General features: G+C 45.0%; 1 pseudogene; it reads left to right on the top strand.

Annotated features, from left to right (window-relative positions):
• The first annotated feature begins 8 nt into the window (after nucleotides 1-8).
• Nucleotides 9-127, top strand: LOC133373033 (5S ribosomal RNA; annotated as a pseudogene).
• The last annotated feature ends 16,995 nt before the right edge of the window (nucleotides 128-17,122 follow it).

Below are 17,122 nucleotides of genomic sequence, written 5' to 3'. Positions count from 1 at the left end.
TGGGGTGGGCCTATGGCCATACTACCCTGAACACGCCTGATCTCATCTCATCTTGGAAGCTAAGCAGGGTCCGGCTTGGTTCGTACTTGGATGGGAGACCTCCCGGGAATACCGGGTGCCGTCGGCTTAGAGGAAGGCAATGGTAAACCACCTCTGAATACCTCTTACCGTGAAAACCCTATGAATATATCCAAAAAAGTTTCATAGGGTCGCCATAAGTCATAATCGACTTGAAGGCATATAACAACAACGACAAAAATCTTAGGATGGAATGATCTATCAATTTCAGTTCCCTCAGTTTCTCTTTTTTCTAATCTCAAATTCAGTTATCCACATTTCTGCAGCAATTTGCTATTTCTTTTTTTAAAAAATCCTCTTGAAAATTCTCCAGCATTTTAGCACAGATTTCTCCTATTAAAACGTTTTTGTATACGGTTTTGACAAATGTACGCATTTTTGCAAGCCAATTTCTCCTGATATCATGCACTTTCGTATGTCGTTTTCACTGATATATTCATTTTTATGCCCACTTTCCCCTAACGTATGCTTTTTTGTAAACGTTGCGCGGTTGACGAACTGCAATGCCAAATTCAGGTAAGTGTGAATTTCGAAGGATGGCTGAACTTCAGTTCTCATCTTGCTTCAGAAAATGCAACTTTGATAAATTCGGCTTGAAATGCGAATGGAATTGAAATTTTCGCCCATTCCCCACCATTGAGATTGGCAGGGCAGAAGGCAGGGATCCCAACAGTAGGTGGCGCCACAGCCAACGACAGGCATAGGCAACTAATTCTAACCTTAAACTGGGAACTGAATCAGTTTTCTCTCCTGTCTCTAGTCTGCTCTTAGGACTTAGTTGGATGCAACCCAGTGCAAATTATACACCCAATCAGAGACCTAAACAAAATTAATTAATTGAACCAATAATTTAATGCACCCTCGGTTTGATTTTTCTTTTGTTTCCTAGAAGCTGACCCTTTTCCTTCATAGTTCCCACCCTGATCAACACCCCCCGTTCCTTTTTTAAAAAATGCCCTCCGCTGACAGGAAGATCAAAGGTGAAAGCTAGAGGTTTGATAAATATTCTTTTTAGACAACAGAGTCAGTGACCTCCACAAAGGAGAGGTTTTCAAAACTAGACTCCTGGCTAGAGACCAGATTCAGGGGTCATGCCCACCACCGCCCACCACAATTCAGTCTGCCTTTTCACCCCAAACCCACCCCGTTGCCACTCCCACTCTGCTAGACTCCATTCCGCCTTTCAGAGCTGATTTATTTTATGCTAAATTGCACGCCTGCACCCAAATATAGGGAATCCCCTACCCCCATCATAATCAGGAGGTCAGGCTAAGACTGACGGGGTGGGGGTCGCAGCAGGTCTGGTGAACACAAAGCCCTAGGAAAGCATGGATAACATCTCCAGACGGGGACTTCCGTTCCGCTGAAATGAAAATTTCACGTATGAAAATGTTGCTTCTAATTGAAGGTGGACCAGACGGGCATACTTGGAGTTTCGACATCAGCAGCTTTTGTTGTTGTTGTTGCTCAGTTGACCATCTAGCCTGTTGAAGAGCTCTGAGAACGCGGAAACTGGCACACTATTTTATTGGCCTGATATGGGCTTTGAAATGGATGTAGTTTAGCCTTGCTGGCATCTCCTGATAGATAGATATATCTATTGCCTTCTCTCATATGTGACCACTCGACCACTTGGATCTGCCGAACTGGCACTGTTACAGGTGCCACATAATACTTGTCCTTCCTCAGAACAGATGTTCTGCAACTCAGATGTTCATGTCCAGACTGCGACCTCTGGAAATTCGGCAATCCCAATTTCTGAATTAAAATTGGCCCTTGGGTTCTTCTAGGGTGATATTCAATGCTAGTGCTACTCAGAGTAGACCCATTGAAGTTAATAGACATGACTAGTTTATTAATTTCAATGGGTCAGCTCGGAATAGTTATACCCATTGAAATTAATGAGCCTAAGTTAGACTTGTCCATTTACTTCAGTGGCTCTCCTCTTGAGCAAGACTAGCAAGGAATGTGACTGCTAGTTTTTTATTTGCTCAAAGAACTGTTTACTGATTAGTTGTGTAACATTAATATAATAATTACAACAGTATGGTACAGTGGTTAGTGTGTTGGATAAGGACTTGGGAAGCCTGAGTTCAAATCCCCCACTCAGCCATGAAGCTGACTGGGTGACCTTGGGCCAGTCTCTCTCTCAGCCTAACCTACCTCGCAGGGTTGTCAGGAGGAATACAGGAGGGGAGCCTTGAATTTCTTAGGGGAAAATTAATAAAATAATTTCATGTTGTTAAATGTTATCCTGAGTCTCCAACAGTTGCCATCCTTTTAACTCCTGGTTTCAATGAGGAGGATTTCTCAACCTAAATTCAAGGATGGCAGAAGACACAAAGCTGGCCACAGAACTCAGAGCCTCGAGGTTCAGAGACGTGGCTTTGAGTACGGTTGACGAAGCCCACCAAAAAAAGCAATCTTGATGTGCTTGCGCGTACAACTTTACATCGAGATTCTTGGGCGGGGGGAGAGACTGCCATGTGCTTTTTAAAAAGAGATTGTTCACCTGCCACCCTGTGAAACAAGTCACACAGAAAGGGATCTTAGCACAATGACGAATTAAGATTGCTTGGGTTGTGCGGGGGATTAACATATGGACATAAGTAATTTAGGGAACGTGACCTGGAAGAAGAGGAGGAACTTCAGAACTGCGGGAAATGATGGGTTGTCTTGAACTTCTACTCAGAGAAGATCCACTAAAATTAATGAACCTAAATTAGTCCCATCCCTAAATTACCCATTTCAGTGGCTCTAAATCTTGAGTATGATTAATGTTGGATAGAACCCAATATCAGCTTTATAGGGGCAGGTGAATCTGACCATTTCATTTTATCTTGGTTTCCCATTTTTCCTAATTTTAAGTTCAGTTCAGCAGTTTCCCCCTCTGCAAATATTCTCATGAAGTTGTTTCAGTGTTTGAGTGCATATTTATCCTGATGTACACATTTCTGTGCAGCGGTTTCCCCTTGCTTAAAACATTTTTTGTGTGCTATGTGTATTTCCATGCAAATGTTACTCCAGTATGCACATTTTTGGCTGGAGAACTGCGTGAGGAAATTTGAAGGATGGCTGTGTTTTGGTTTGCATCCTGTTTTGGAAAGTGCGGATAAGGTAGGTTCACCTTTAAATGTGAAATGAATTGAATTTCTCCAACCCCCCCTCCCTATCTGAATAGCACCCTGTCCAAACTTAGGACACGCGCAAAAAAAAGAATAAAGTCAGATTGTGAATGCATTAAGCTCACTTCAGAAACATCCATCCTCCTCTTGTGGTACAACAAAATTTGGCAGTTAGCGTTGATAGAAAAAACGTACACAAAAGGACGTGTTTGTTGCAGAATGGTGGAGTGATTTCTTACACTGAGGCAGATCGTTTTCCAAGGTTTGCTGCAATCAGTGGATTTTGTAAAGCTGAAAAACTCTTTTTATATATACACTGTACTATTTTTCATTGAATCTAGGTGTGGAAAAACTTGCATTTTCCTTTTTGCCAAATCTTAATACGATGTTAAGACACTCTTAATTTCCGCTTTGTGTTGGGGATGGAAAGATCTGTCAGTATGGATTCTCTCTGTGTGTCAATTTTCTAATTTTAAATTCAGTTTTCTACATATCTGCAGCACTTTGTGAACATTTTTTTTTTAATCCTGATGAAAATTCTCCAGCATTTTAGACACAGTTTTGAAGGCAGTTTTGACTCACGTAATGCATTTGTTGCAAGCCATTTCTCATCACAGATTGCATTTTTGCTCACTCATAAACTCGTTTTTAGGCACCCTTTCCCCTAACATGTGCATTTTATTAACAACAACAAGATCTATCTATCTTTTCTACTTGTAGTTTCCCCTCCTCTGGTTTTTTTCCACACCTCAGTCCTATGGGTCATCTTAATCCTCACAGGCGGCCTCGAGCATTGTCTAGCACCCCAGGGGCCGCCTGTTCGGCCCTCGCCTCATTAAGGTAGTCAATATGTTGGTCTCTGTCGCTCTCCCCTGGGTGAGCCTTTATTACAAAGATGTCTAAGATGGAGGACAGACTCGCTGGGCATGAGGGTCTCTCCTTGCTGCCCTTTATAACTCTGGTGCTTTTAGAATTATTAATATTGTTATTATTTATTCATAATAACTCTTCTTGTTCGTTATGCTCTAATCCAGGGCAATCCTGTGTCCTGCTTTACAGTGGACAACCCTCTATTTGAAGGGTTTTAAAAGAAATTGGAGTTGTTCTTAGGGCTTGCTTATCTGGCACTGGGCTTGGCTTCTTTGAATTACTTCGGGGTGCAAACCCCTAAGTTCTACTCAAATGAGATGCATTGGAATTGACGGGCCTAAATTAGTGATCTCCATTTGATTCAGTGATCAAAAAGGATGGCGTATTTTTTTCTTCTTTTTAAGCAATAATGTTTTTTTTTTAAATTAAAAATCAGGGCATCGACTCTAAGTAGCACTAACTCTGGAAACAACCCCTTTTCAAGCTAATAATGAGAAACTACCTATTTCTAATTGGCATAACGAGAGGCTATGACCCACACATATGATTTTAAGAAATGGCTTGACAGGCAATGCTTTTGCATTGGAAATGCAGATTTGCATGTAAATTTTACAAATTTCAAGTTAGAATTGTAGATCTCATCTATACTGGGGTATTACAGATCAAACATGCCAATAGTTGATTGCACAAGTAAAAGCAAAGGTTTTAGCCAACTAAATTCTACTTAGAGTAGACCCATTGAGTGAATGGACCTCAGTAAGCGGCACCCCTTCATTTCAATGGGTCTACTCAGAACATGATTAACATTGGATACAACCCCAAATTTTGGGGTTTCTTCAAAAGTTACCACACTTGAAACTAAAGGCTGAAGACTTAGGCCACGATTCATCTGATGTCCATTTTCCTGGGAGTAATTCTCACGGATGTCACAGAGAAAACGTGATGTAGGATCAGGCTGTATTAAAAATGAAACAACAACCCTTTCAAATATTGGGTTGTGTCTAACGCAGATCTACTCAGAGTTGACCCTTTGGAGTTGACCCTTTGGAGTTGACCCTCTTTCAACAAGCCTTTTAAGTAGAGACCTTATGCCAGGCTGCGTCTGTGTCGGAATTGCTTCTGAAGATGTTTTAAAAGCTTTTTTTAAAAATCCTTTTCAAGATGTCTTGTTTTAATATGATTTTAAATATCTTTTGTTTTGCTATGCTTTAAAGTGTGTTTTTAAGAAGTTTTAGAGTGTTTTTCGTGCTTTTGTTCGCTGCCTGGGGCTCCGTCCAGGAGGAAGGGTGGGATATAAGTTTAATAAATAAATAAGTAATGAACACAAGGGAGTGAAGAGCACATACTCCACATATATATCTCTGAGTGTTAGGATGGGCTCTCTGGCTAAAGGGCAAGAGCTTTGTTTTCTTAACAGTTCCTTTGCTTTGCTAGAAGCTGTAGAAACTCATTTTCCGGGGGGATAAGTGACCCACGACAACAAAAAGCTATTAATTGTCCTTCCTCGCAACATTCTTTGAAGGTTTTCATGGTTGCCAGCCAGGGTCCAAGTGTCAAAGGGCAGCAGATCCCAGGGTGGGGTGGCTTTCAGATGGAAATGTGAGCAGAGAAGCATGTTCTTCAGAGGGCGGTGTGCTTGTGTGAGGGGGCTAAAAACTTGCCCCCTCCGTGATCTTGACAGTCGGTGGAGAGGAGAACTTATTGCGGGCACCAATGAGGGGGGAGGTTGGATTCCTTTCTGAGCAAAGAGGGAAAAGATGTAAAATGCCAGCGTGGCATAACTTTGCCATTACATGAGACCAGCAAAGAGTGCCTGTTTCCCCCAAGGGCAGATCTGTTCTCACTCTACCTAAAGCATCTAAGAAATCCAGAGAATTCTGCCTGAGAATTCTCCATTTCAACACTTTGCTGGATTCAGGATGGGGATGGAAACACTGGTGAATTCTGATTCTCATGGTGTGTTTTTTCAATCTTAACTGGGCTCCTACTGGGAGGAAGGGCGGGATATCAATCAAATAAAATAAATCAGTTCTCTGCTTTTCTGCTGCAATTTGCATTTAATAAAAATCCTCTTGAAAACTCTAAATGGGCTGTTGAATCTTCCTTCAGCACGGATGGTGGGGCAGCATTTTCCACAGTACCCGAAGGTCACAGGCTAGCGTAGGGGGCTTAAGGTGCACTGTGTGTGTGTGGCCGCCAGACATGCCACCTGAGGCAGCCGCCTCATGCTGCCTAGGGAGGGGTGAGAATTTTGATTCAGTTCGCATTTCAAGCAGAATTTATCAAATTCGCATCTTCCGAAACAATATGAGACTCGAAACACAGCCATCCTTTGAAATTTGCTTTTATTAGAATTTTGAGATGCAGTTCGCCAACTGAACAATATTTACAAAAATGCATGCATTAGGGGAAAGTGTGCATAAAAATGAATACATGGGTGAAAATAATGTGCAAGGGAGCATGATTTGATGAGAAATGGCTGGCAAACGTGTTTATTTGGAGAAATTCACACCAAAATGGTGGAGAATATTCATGAGGATTTAAAAAAAAAAATTCCCAGAGCACTGTAGAAATATAGAGAATTGGATTTAAAAATGAGAAACTGAGAGAACTGGCACCGACAGATCTCTCCATCCCGGATGCGGCCTGATGCAGTGGGGAGAGGCTCAGATTCAGGGGCCAAATATGTCACTCCAGGGCCCTCTGTCTAGCCTTTAGGACTCTCCTCTGGCCACACCCCAACAGGCCCTGGTCAATGCCTTCATCTTTTGTGCAACTAAAACATCCCTTCCTGTGCAAATGCTGAGCATTATCCTCCCATTTCTCAGCCTGCATTTTGCCTTTCCTCCCCCTGGCTGCCACTCTTGGCATATGGCCCCTGGACGTTTACCTGGGAGGGGAATGCGGCCCTTGAACAGGGAAAAATAACAAGGTTCCCCACCCCTGGTGTAATGCTCAGGCTAAAAGGGATGAAAAGAAGTGATCACTATCTTGTGATCGTTTGTTAGATTTACATCTCGCACCTTTCTCCAAAGGAGCCCAGGAATTAACCATGTTACGTTAGGAAGCGAACGGTGATGATGAATATTTTGCTAACCCAACGATCACTTATGAAAGATTGTTTTTAACTGTGGCCATGGACACACTTGCAGTTATGCTGGTTTCAGGTGTCTTCACCTCTGTGTTGTGAATGCAAGGGGATGCTGCGTCAGTCAAACTCTGCCCCTTTTGACTCCAAAACCCGGGATTTTTGAGATCGGGTATGTTTTCATAGTACAGAATCATAGAATCGTAGAGTTGGAAGGGGCCCATAAGGCCATCAAGTCCAACTCCCTGCTCAATGCAGGAATCCAAATTTTCCGGCTTCAAAACTGTTTGGTCATCTCCACCCTTTGGAGTCAACATCATACGCGAGTCAACACGAGATCGGGTATGTTTTCATAGTACAGAATCATAGAATCGTAGAGTTGGAAGGGGCCCATAAGGCCATCAAGTCCAACTCCCTGCTCAATGCAGGAATCCAAATTTTCCGGCTTCAAAACTGTTTGGTCATCTCCACCCTTTGGAGTCAACATCATACGCGAGTCAACACGATAAAAAATGGATCAAACGAGAAAGAGCTGAGATCAAATGAGAAAGAGCTGAGGGGGGACAGATTTGTTTCAAACAGCAGCCTGGCAAAACAGTCTTGTTACTTTGAAAGGCGCTGGGGTGTGCACCTAGCCTGAGTTTTAGAATGTTTGTCATTGTGATTGTGGGTTTTGGAACGGTTTTAGACTGTTTTGAGTATGCTTCTTGCTAAATTGTTTTGTTCATGTTTGCCGCCCCGGGCTCCTGTGGAGGAAGGGTGGGATAGAAATTAAATTATCATTATGAATAATCATAATCAACTGTGGTATGCCCTATACATTTTCCAGCCTCTCTCTCTCATATATTTCTTTGCATTCCTCTCCCCTGTCCATTATCGGTTCCTATTTTAATTTAGCCAACCCTTTCACAGACATTATCTACACACGAATATCCATCGATTGATACCCTCTCGCCCCCGGGCTGTCTGTCTGTCTGTCCGTCTGGCGATCTGTCATTATCGCTCTCCGCACAAGCGCATCTCCCCAAGGACTTGTCCGGCTCAGACACGCCACCAATCAGTGGGGAACTGGCGCACTGTTCCATCCCCATTGCAGGGCCCGGCTCGGGGGCTTCCCACAGACCCACACTTCCTTTCCTCCACCCCCCAATTTCTCCCCTGGACTGCCTCAAGCTGCTTTTGCACACACACCCCCGACACGGACAGACACATTGTCCCTCCGCACAGTACGTTTCCCAGGGGAACATCGCTCGGCCCCCGGTGACAGCCGCGATGGAGGGGTTGACCCACAGGCTGAAGGTCAGTGCTCTTTCCTCGAGCCCCCTTTTCAGATTCAAATTGGGGCCAAGGGGCTTTGTGCAATGAGGTCAAGCTTGATCGAGGAGCGGGATGAAAAGGCCCGCAGGGTTGACGGAGGCCACTTTTCCAAGCTCTGCTATGGTCTGTCTGTGGAGGGGGGGCATCCCCCCCCTGAAAGAATGGAGGGCTATATTAAAGGCCCCAGATCCTTGTGCGTTTGTTTGTGTGGCGGGGTGGCTTTTAATTGCCCCCCCACTCCCCAGCAAATTGCAAGCAGAGGTGGGGATTGGCCTTTGGGTTTCTTGGAGCGAAAGTATTTTTCCTCTGGATTTTTGTGACATACGCGCACCGTGCATTGAATGCACATTGAAAGCTTGTTGTGTCATCGTCCCCAAGAATCCTGGGAACTGTAGTTTGTGAAGGGTGCTGGGAACGGTAACTCTGCAAGGGGGAAAGCTACAATTCCCAGGGTTCTCTGGAAGAAATAATGTGCTTTCAATGTGTTGCTGCGTACGCAGCTTATAACAGATTGCCCGGGGCGGCGATAAAGAGCACATCGGAAGGACCTTGTCCGATCAGATTGACGTGCGGATATCTCTAGCCCAGGGTCCTGATTCTGAGGGGGGTCAGCCTTGATTGTTCCAGGAAAGCCCACCAGCAGGGCTTGGCCTTGTGCTTTCCTTCGCAGATGACAGCCCTCTGTTTGAAGGGCCGTTCCTGTCCAAGTCCAGCTGCAAGCTAAAGAAGGGAGATTGTATGGGCCCCCCTGAATTTGCCCATCCACTGTGAGCCCTCAGACAACAGACCAAACAGGTGCACAAGGTCATCCGGACACCACGATGGTGCAACATTCTGTATTTCTATTAAAATTTACAGTACGTATATCAGCAATGTGCATCTCAGCATAGACACCACTTGCAAAATTTATGAAAACCCCTGCTGTATCTGGGGATGATGCATTTCTCTCTTTTTGTCCCCCTTTGGGGTGAGGGTGATCAGTAAGTAGTCACCATACCCCCATTGTATAGCGCTGGTATTCAGAGGTAGCCTGCCGCTGAAGAGCTGTATGATGCTGGTATGATGGGAGTTAGAGTCCGAAACCTCTGGAGGGCACCAGATTGGGGAAGCGTGATCTGGCCCAATATTATCCTGATTGGCTACGGCTCTCCAAGTTGCTTTGGAGGAAATCCATTTTGACTCGCATAACTCTTAAGGCTCTAGTCTTCAGGGTGGGGACTAATGACATCTCCTGGCGAGGCTGGGAACGTCCCCCTGCCTGGATCCTTGGGTATCTGCTGCCAGACAATGTAGACAAGGGTCTGCTAGAAGGACCCAAGGCTCTGACTCAATACAAGGCAACTTCCCATGTTCCTCTTTGAATCAGCCTTTTATCTGTAACCGTGAGAACTAGAATCTTGCTTTATTGTCCAAGGAAAAGGTTATCGCTCAGTGCTAGAGCATCTGCTTTGCATGCAGAAGATCTCAGGCTCGATCCTGGGCACCTCCAGGTAGAGCTGGGACAGGACCCCCCACCTGAAACTCTGGAGAGCTGCTGGCAGTCAGTGCAGGTAATACCAAACTAGCTGGACTTATTGTTCTGATGTGGTATAAGGCGGCTTCCTAAATCCCTAAACAAAATAAAAATAATCAAACAGCAGAGAAGTTCAGGAAGCGTTTGAGTCCTTCTCTCTCGCCCTCCACTGCTTCGTTGACTCTCCTCGCTCAGCCAGACCAGTTTCTTGCGGGTGTTAAGCAAAGCTTTGTTTCTTTTATTTTTTCATTCCTTTTTAGAAGCTCCCAGGCTTGGCCAAGAACAGCTCCAAAGCAACGAGGTTTCATTTTGCAAAGCAAAAGCAAAACCCACAACGGCTTGGCTCTTCTGCAGTCCAGTTTCCCCACAGGGTGGCTGTCATTCCGCTCCCCCCCTCGAACCCTCCCCACTGTCCTGCTTGGCTGCATCTGAGCAGATGTTTCTCAACAACTGCCTGGCCTGGCGGATAGGTGGTGGGGGTTCCTCTTCCCTCCTTTGTCGGGTGCTTTCCCCCTCCCTCCCTCGCGTTCCAGGGCCCGGCAAGGTCAAATGTTAACTTTGCCTGGCAAGTCAAAAGGGCAGAGGTCTCCACGCGTGATGGGCAGGGGGTGGAGAGGAGGGGCGGGCTCCAAAGTGCGGAACGGCCGCTGGATGCCTGGGCCAGGAGTCTCCCACCCCACCCTTCCCCGCACAACTCTGTCCAAGCAGCTGAAATGCTCTTACATCCTGGGCAGCCCCCGCAGGCCTCAATCCTCTGCAGTCCCCGGCAGACAGGCCATCTTTCCCTGCTTGGTTGCCACAGCAGGGGGGTAAGCTTTGAGTCTCTTTGTGTGCTGGGTCGCAGGGATGCCACAGTGCACCAGAGCGCATTCCTTGCCCTCCCAGGCCGAGCGATGGCCAGATTCAGAGCCCCACCTACCTACTACTTTTATGCGTTTGTAGTTCTCCTTGCCAGGACATTTTTTAAAGAAATTGTTACTGGGTGCCCCCATTTTTTCATTCATATACAGCAGCAAATTCAGAGTCCCTTCATGGTAGTCACAGCCACGCCCTCTTCCTCCTTTTCCCAGCAGGGTTGAGAATGAGATCCTGGTTAATACCTTCTCTCACAAAAACAGATGTTCCTAGCAGCCAATAAGCATGAAAGGGAAGTGTTAGCTACTGAGAAGAGTCTTCTCAGTGGTTGATGCACCTCCTTTCACTCAAATTGGCAGGAAAAGGCAAGGAAGCATGTCAGAAGACTCTTCTCAGTGGCTAACACACTCCCCTTTCAAGCTGATTGGCTTGTAGGATGATGGAGACAGGGACCCTGCTTCCAAAAAAGTAAGGGGGCTAAGACCCTCTGAGACCCAGGACGACTACACCCCTGTTCATATAGTTTGCACACAGAAGCCTCTCTACCATGTATACCAGCCCTGACATTTGGATTGAGGTGAAAGGGGTTCACATAAACAAAGGGAGTGAATGCTAGCTAGTCTAGTAAAAATCTTACTAAAATCTTACCTACCAACCAATAAATACCTTGAAACACTCCTTGAAATTAAAGATGGCTGCTTATGTTATGATCCACGCCCTGCTGTATTTATTGATTTATTTCATTGGTATACCACCCCATAGCCAAAGCTGTCTGGGCAGTTTACAACAATTAAAAACATTAAAAACAAATATACACATTTAAAACACATTTTTAAAAACAATTTTAAAAACACATGCTAAAATGCCTGGGAGAAGAGGAAAGTCTTGACCTGGCGCTGGAAAGATAACAGTGTTGGCTCCAGGCGCATCTCGTCAGGGAGATCATTCCATCATTTGGGGGCCACCACTGAGAAGGCCCTCTCCCTTGTTGCCACCCTCCGAGCAGGCACCCGGAGGAGGGCCTTGGATGTTGTAGCAGGATTCTTACAACAACAAAAACCCTGGAGATGAAAATACAGAGAACCAGACATCACAGTGTACAGGGAAAGAGATTTTGTGAAAGGGTTTTTTTTTTAGAAAGATTGGTGATTTGTAAGACCCCCTAAGAATTGTGTAATGTGCCTCTCTGTTCTGCTGTTCAATTTCACTAAAAAATCACACCTCTAGTCAGCGTTTCAGTGGCTTCCAATCTGAATTTGTGCTCTTGGTTCATTGGTTAAATGTTATGTGTCCTTTCATGTAAACTGGGTGTCCAAAAGCTAAGGCTGGGTGTCCATTTGGACACGCAACTATTCCATTAAAAATTCTTTGCCCATTTCCTCCAAGGAGTTCAAAATGGTGAGCATCATTCCCCCCTGCCACCCCATGTTATATCCTCACAACAACCCTGTGAGGGAGGTTAAGCTGAGCGAGATAGTGACTGGCCCAAGGTCACCCAGTGGGCTTCAGGGCTGAGCGGCAGACGAGATTTGAACCCTGGTCTCCCAGACCCGAGTCCAACACTCTTAACCACCCCACTGGCTTTTTAAAAGCAGCCAAGGTTTCTCATGAATGAATGAATGTGTACTGTCTTCAAGTCGATTCCGACTTATGGCGACCCTATGAATAGGGTTTCATGAGGCTGAGAGGCAGTGACTGGCCCAAGGTCACCCAGTGCGCTTCATGGCTTTGTGGGGATTCGAACCCTGGTCTCCCAGGTCGTAGTCCAACACCTTAACCACTACACCACTCAACACATATGAAAATGAGCGAACGCCTCTCACTGCCTTATATCTCCTCTAGGGATGGAAGGATCTATCCATTTCGATTCTTCCAGTTTGTTATTCCCCCCCCCCCGAATCTTCAATCTAGTTCTCCACATTTCTGCAATTTGTGATTTTTTTAAAAAAAAAACCGAATGAAAATCCATCAGCATTTTAGTATGTTTCTTTCATAAAAACACGTTATTGTAAGCAATTTCCCCTAATGCATTTTTGTATGCTATTTTCACGAATACCTTCATTTTTATGCACAGTTTCTCCTAATATATGCATTTTTGTAAGCATTTTTATTTTATTTATTTTATTTTATTTAATTTATATACCGCCCTAAGCCAAAAAGGCTCTCTGGGCGGTGTACATAAAAGATAAAACAAGCAAGATATATAAATACAGTAAATATAACAGAATCAAAAATCAAAACAACAAGCAACAAAAACCAAGCAACATCAAAATATAACAATAATAGGATACTGTTTAAAATACACTATAAAAACAATTATTAAAATACATTTTAAAATGCCTGGGAGAATAAAAAGGTTTTCACCTGGCGCCGAAAAGATAGCAGCGTCGGCGCCAGGCATACCTCATCGGGGAGACTATTCCACAATTCAGGGGCCACCACCGAGAAGGCCCTGGTTCTGGTCACTACCCTCCGAGCTTCTCGATGGGATGGAACTTGGAGGAGGGCCTTAGATGTCGAGCGCAGTGTACGGGTAGGTTCGTACTGGGAGAGGCGTTCCACCAGGTATTGCGGTCCCATGCCGTGTAGGGCTTTATAGGTCAAAACCAGCACTTTGAATTTAGCCCGGAAACAAATAGGAAGCCAGTGCAGACGGGCCAGAACAGGTGTTATATGAGCGGACCTTTTGGTCCGCATCAGTAGTCTGGCCACTGCATTCTGGACTAGCTGTAGTTTCCGAACTATCTTCAAGGGCAGCCCAACGTAGAGCGCATTGCGGTAGTCCAACCTAGAAGTTACCAGAGCGTGAACAACTGAGGCGAGGTCATCACTGTCCAGATAGGGACGTAGCTGGGCTACCAGTCGAAGATGGTAAAAAAGCATTCTTTGGTTGGGAGCTGCATCGCACACGTCTGCAAGGCAATCTTTCCTTACTGAAACATTTGTGTATCCACATTTGACCCAAATATATAAATTTTTGTAAGCATTACTTGGCCAGAAAACTGCACCGAGAAATTTAGAGAAGTGTGAATTTGGAAGGATGGTTTATTTCCATTCTCAGATTGTTTTGCAATTTTGGTAGATTCACCTTGATATGAAACCAATTGCATTTCTAGCAATCCCTAATCTTCTCTCAACTGGCTAACGGAGAATGTTTATACTCTGCCCTCTTTGGTTTTTTAAAATGGCCAGCTAGAATTTATCAGTAAATTTGTTTCTATTTGTCTCGGATTCAATTGTGACAAGAGTCCTCTCTCCTCCCACTGGAAATATTAAATTTGTAGAGTTGAGGTAGGCAGAGCTGAGTGATGATAGCCAATTGCTCCTGTCATGAATGCACAATGTGTTTTCCTTGTACAGATTTACATTTGAATGTCACAGGTTGAGAATAATGCTTCCCACATCTAATAAGATGGACTAGAGCCCCCAAAACTGGATGCTATGATCTGTTAATCTCTCAGGTGCCCCCCCCCAGACTCTTTGCTAGGGATGGAGAAATTTGATTCAGTTCGCAATTCAAGCCGAACCGATCAAATTTACACTCTTCAAAACAATATGAGAGCCGAGACGCAGCCGTCCTTTGAAATTCACACTGCTCTGAATCTTGCAATGCGCCTATTAGGGGAACTTGTGCATAAAAATGCATATAAAATATACATATAAAAATGCTCCTGCTGGGAGGAAGGGCAGGATATAATAATAATAATAATAATAAATTAGTGAAAATAACATCCCCCCAAAATGCATTACGTTAGGAGAAATTGCTTCCAAAATTAGTCAGAACTGCCTACAAAAATGTGTTCGTTAGGAGAAATTCAGTGTGAAATACTGAAGAACTTTCATACGGATTTTTTTTAGTTGCAAATTGCTGCAAAAATGTGGAGAACTGGAATTTAAGGGGAAAAATAGGAAACGGCGAGGACTGGAATTGACAGATCCTTCCAGCGTTGCTCTTGCTGTTTACATTTCTTTCCCTTCTTTTCCTTTTAATTTATTTCGTGGGCGGGTGGGGAAAGAGGTGATTTTCCATGTTGGACTACAGACATTGCTCCAGGGCTGTAGAATTCCCTTGACGATCTTTATGCAAAGCACGCGTCTAAAAATGTCGAGAATCTCCGGGTACGCTGTTCGTCCCATTGATCCACCAGCCTCGGGGTAAGAAGGCAGGCAAACCCCTCAGAGCATTCTCAAAACCAAGTGGACCTCTCAGGTGGGGGGTACAGACCAGACCATCTTAACTGGTTCCCCCCCCCAACTGTCTGGAGGGGGCCCAAATATGCAACGACACAGCAAAGTAATCCAGGCACAGTTGACTGTATTCGGATGTGTTTTGCTCACATGGAACTCCTACGTTGCGCCTCCGGGTCATTATCTCCATTGCTCTCTAAGACTACAACTCCCATCATTGTCCCTGACCATTGGGCATGCTGGCTGGGACTGATGGGAGCTGAATTCCAGCAACATCTGGTGTATATGACACCAAGGTGGATGGCCAGTGGCCTGAGTTGGGATATGACAGTTCCCCCATGGGTCCTAGGCCACGAGGTGGACTACCTCTGGCCCTCCGTGTTGCCGGACTTCAACTTGTTGGTGGTTCTGCCACCAAGCGCTGCCCAGTTGTCACTGACCGGTGGCAGGGCCTTTGCAGTGGTGATTCCCTGTTTGTGGAATGCCCTCACTATTAACTCTCAGGAGGAATTTGAAAGCATTCCTGTTTACCCAGGCATTTGATGGCTAAAAGGGACTGTTCCTGGTAACCCGGAGATCACTGATGAAAGAATGTTTTTTATGCTGTGCTTTAAAATACTTTCACTGTGTTTGGCAATATTTTAGCTATGTTTTTGGAAGGTTTTTAACTGTTTCTAGCGTGTTTTCCTTGTTCCATTGGTTTGCTTATGTTTGCCGCCCGTGCTCCTTTGGGAGAAAGGGCAGGATGATAATTATAATAATAATTATAATAATTATAATAATAGTAATAAAAAAAACTCTGTGGCAGAGCATCTGTTTCACATGCAGAAGGTCCCAGCTGCAATCCCCCAATGGCATCTTCAGGCAGGGCTGGGAGAGACTTCCTGCCTGAAATCCTCCTGCTGCCAGTCAGTGCAGACAGCACTGTGCTAGATGGACCAATGGATCTGACTCAGTATAACCCTCACTCTGTCGGAGCTGATAACTGCTAAAGGAGGTGGAGCCCCTTTAAATGAGGAGGCCCCTCCCTCCGGAAGGCAGAGCCTAGCTACTGTGTCAGAGGGATGCCATCTATTTAAGGCTCAGTCGGAGGTGGGCTGGTGCTGAAACAACATTTGTGCTCTTTTCTTATGGAGTCTCCAGCTTGAGCCTGGCACTGGGAGCTGTCCAAGGTACCACTGGATCCTGAAGCTTTTGCCTCACCTCATTCTCTAGACCTTGTCCACTTTGCCTCGCCGCAACCTAGACCTTTCCCTATTTTATCTTGTCCAGTTCTGTTTGCCAAAACCTGAAGTCTTAACTTGGGTTAGAACCCTTGCGCTTCTGTGACCAAAGCATCTTTGGAGGGCTTCTGTTGTGTAGAAGGGCTGCTCCTTTGCGTGCCTTTATATTTATTGTTTTTGTTTTTTAACTTTTCATATGTAATCTTTGACTTTATTTTTTATTTCAACTTTTAATTATTTTTATTTTTACATTATTTATATTAACTGTTCAGTCAAGCCCATTGATTTCAATGGGTCTAAGTTAGTCATGTCTGTTGATTTCAGTGGACCTAATTTATCAAGACGAGGGCCAGTGTGGTGTTGAGAGCTGGTGTAGTGGTTAAGGTGTTGGACTATGACCTGGGAGACCAGGGTTCGAATCCCCACACAGCCAGGAAGCTCACTGGGTGACCTTGGGCCAGTCACTGCCTTTTAGCCTCAGATGGAGGTGATGGTAAATCCCCTCTGAATACCGCTTACCATGAAAATCCTATTTGTAGGGTCGCCATAAGTTGGGATTGACTTGAAGGCAGTCCACTGAGATTGAATTTATCAAGAAGCTGGTATAGCACAGTGGGGAGGACAGCCTGGCTGGGAGGCCAGAGTATGTGAGTTCAAATCCTTGCTCTAGTCTCCTGGACATCAAGGGCCAGCTAAAGATCACCCGCACAGCGAGTGGCTCAGGGGTTACGTGCCCTGCTACCTGTGCAGCCATGGGCAACCTGCATAGTCCCAAGGAGCCCAGTTGCCCCCCATCTGGCAGTTGCGGACAAGGAAGGGTCTGGCTTGTGCAGCTGTGGCAAGCTGAGCAGGCCCTAGCCAGCTG

The sequence above is a fragment of the Rhineura floridana genome, chromosome 18, assembly GCF_030035675.1.
Source record: "Rhineura floridana isolate rRhiFlo1 chromosome 18, rRhiFlo1.hap2, whole genome shotgun sequence".
NCBI lineage: Eukaryota > Metazoa > Chordata > Lepidosauria > Squamata > Rhineuridae > Rhineura > Rhineura floridana.
This window is presented reverse-complemented; position numbering and strand designations above follow the sequence as displayed.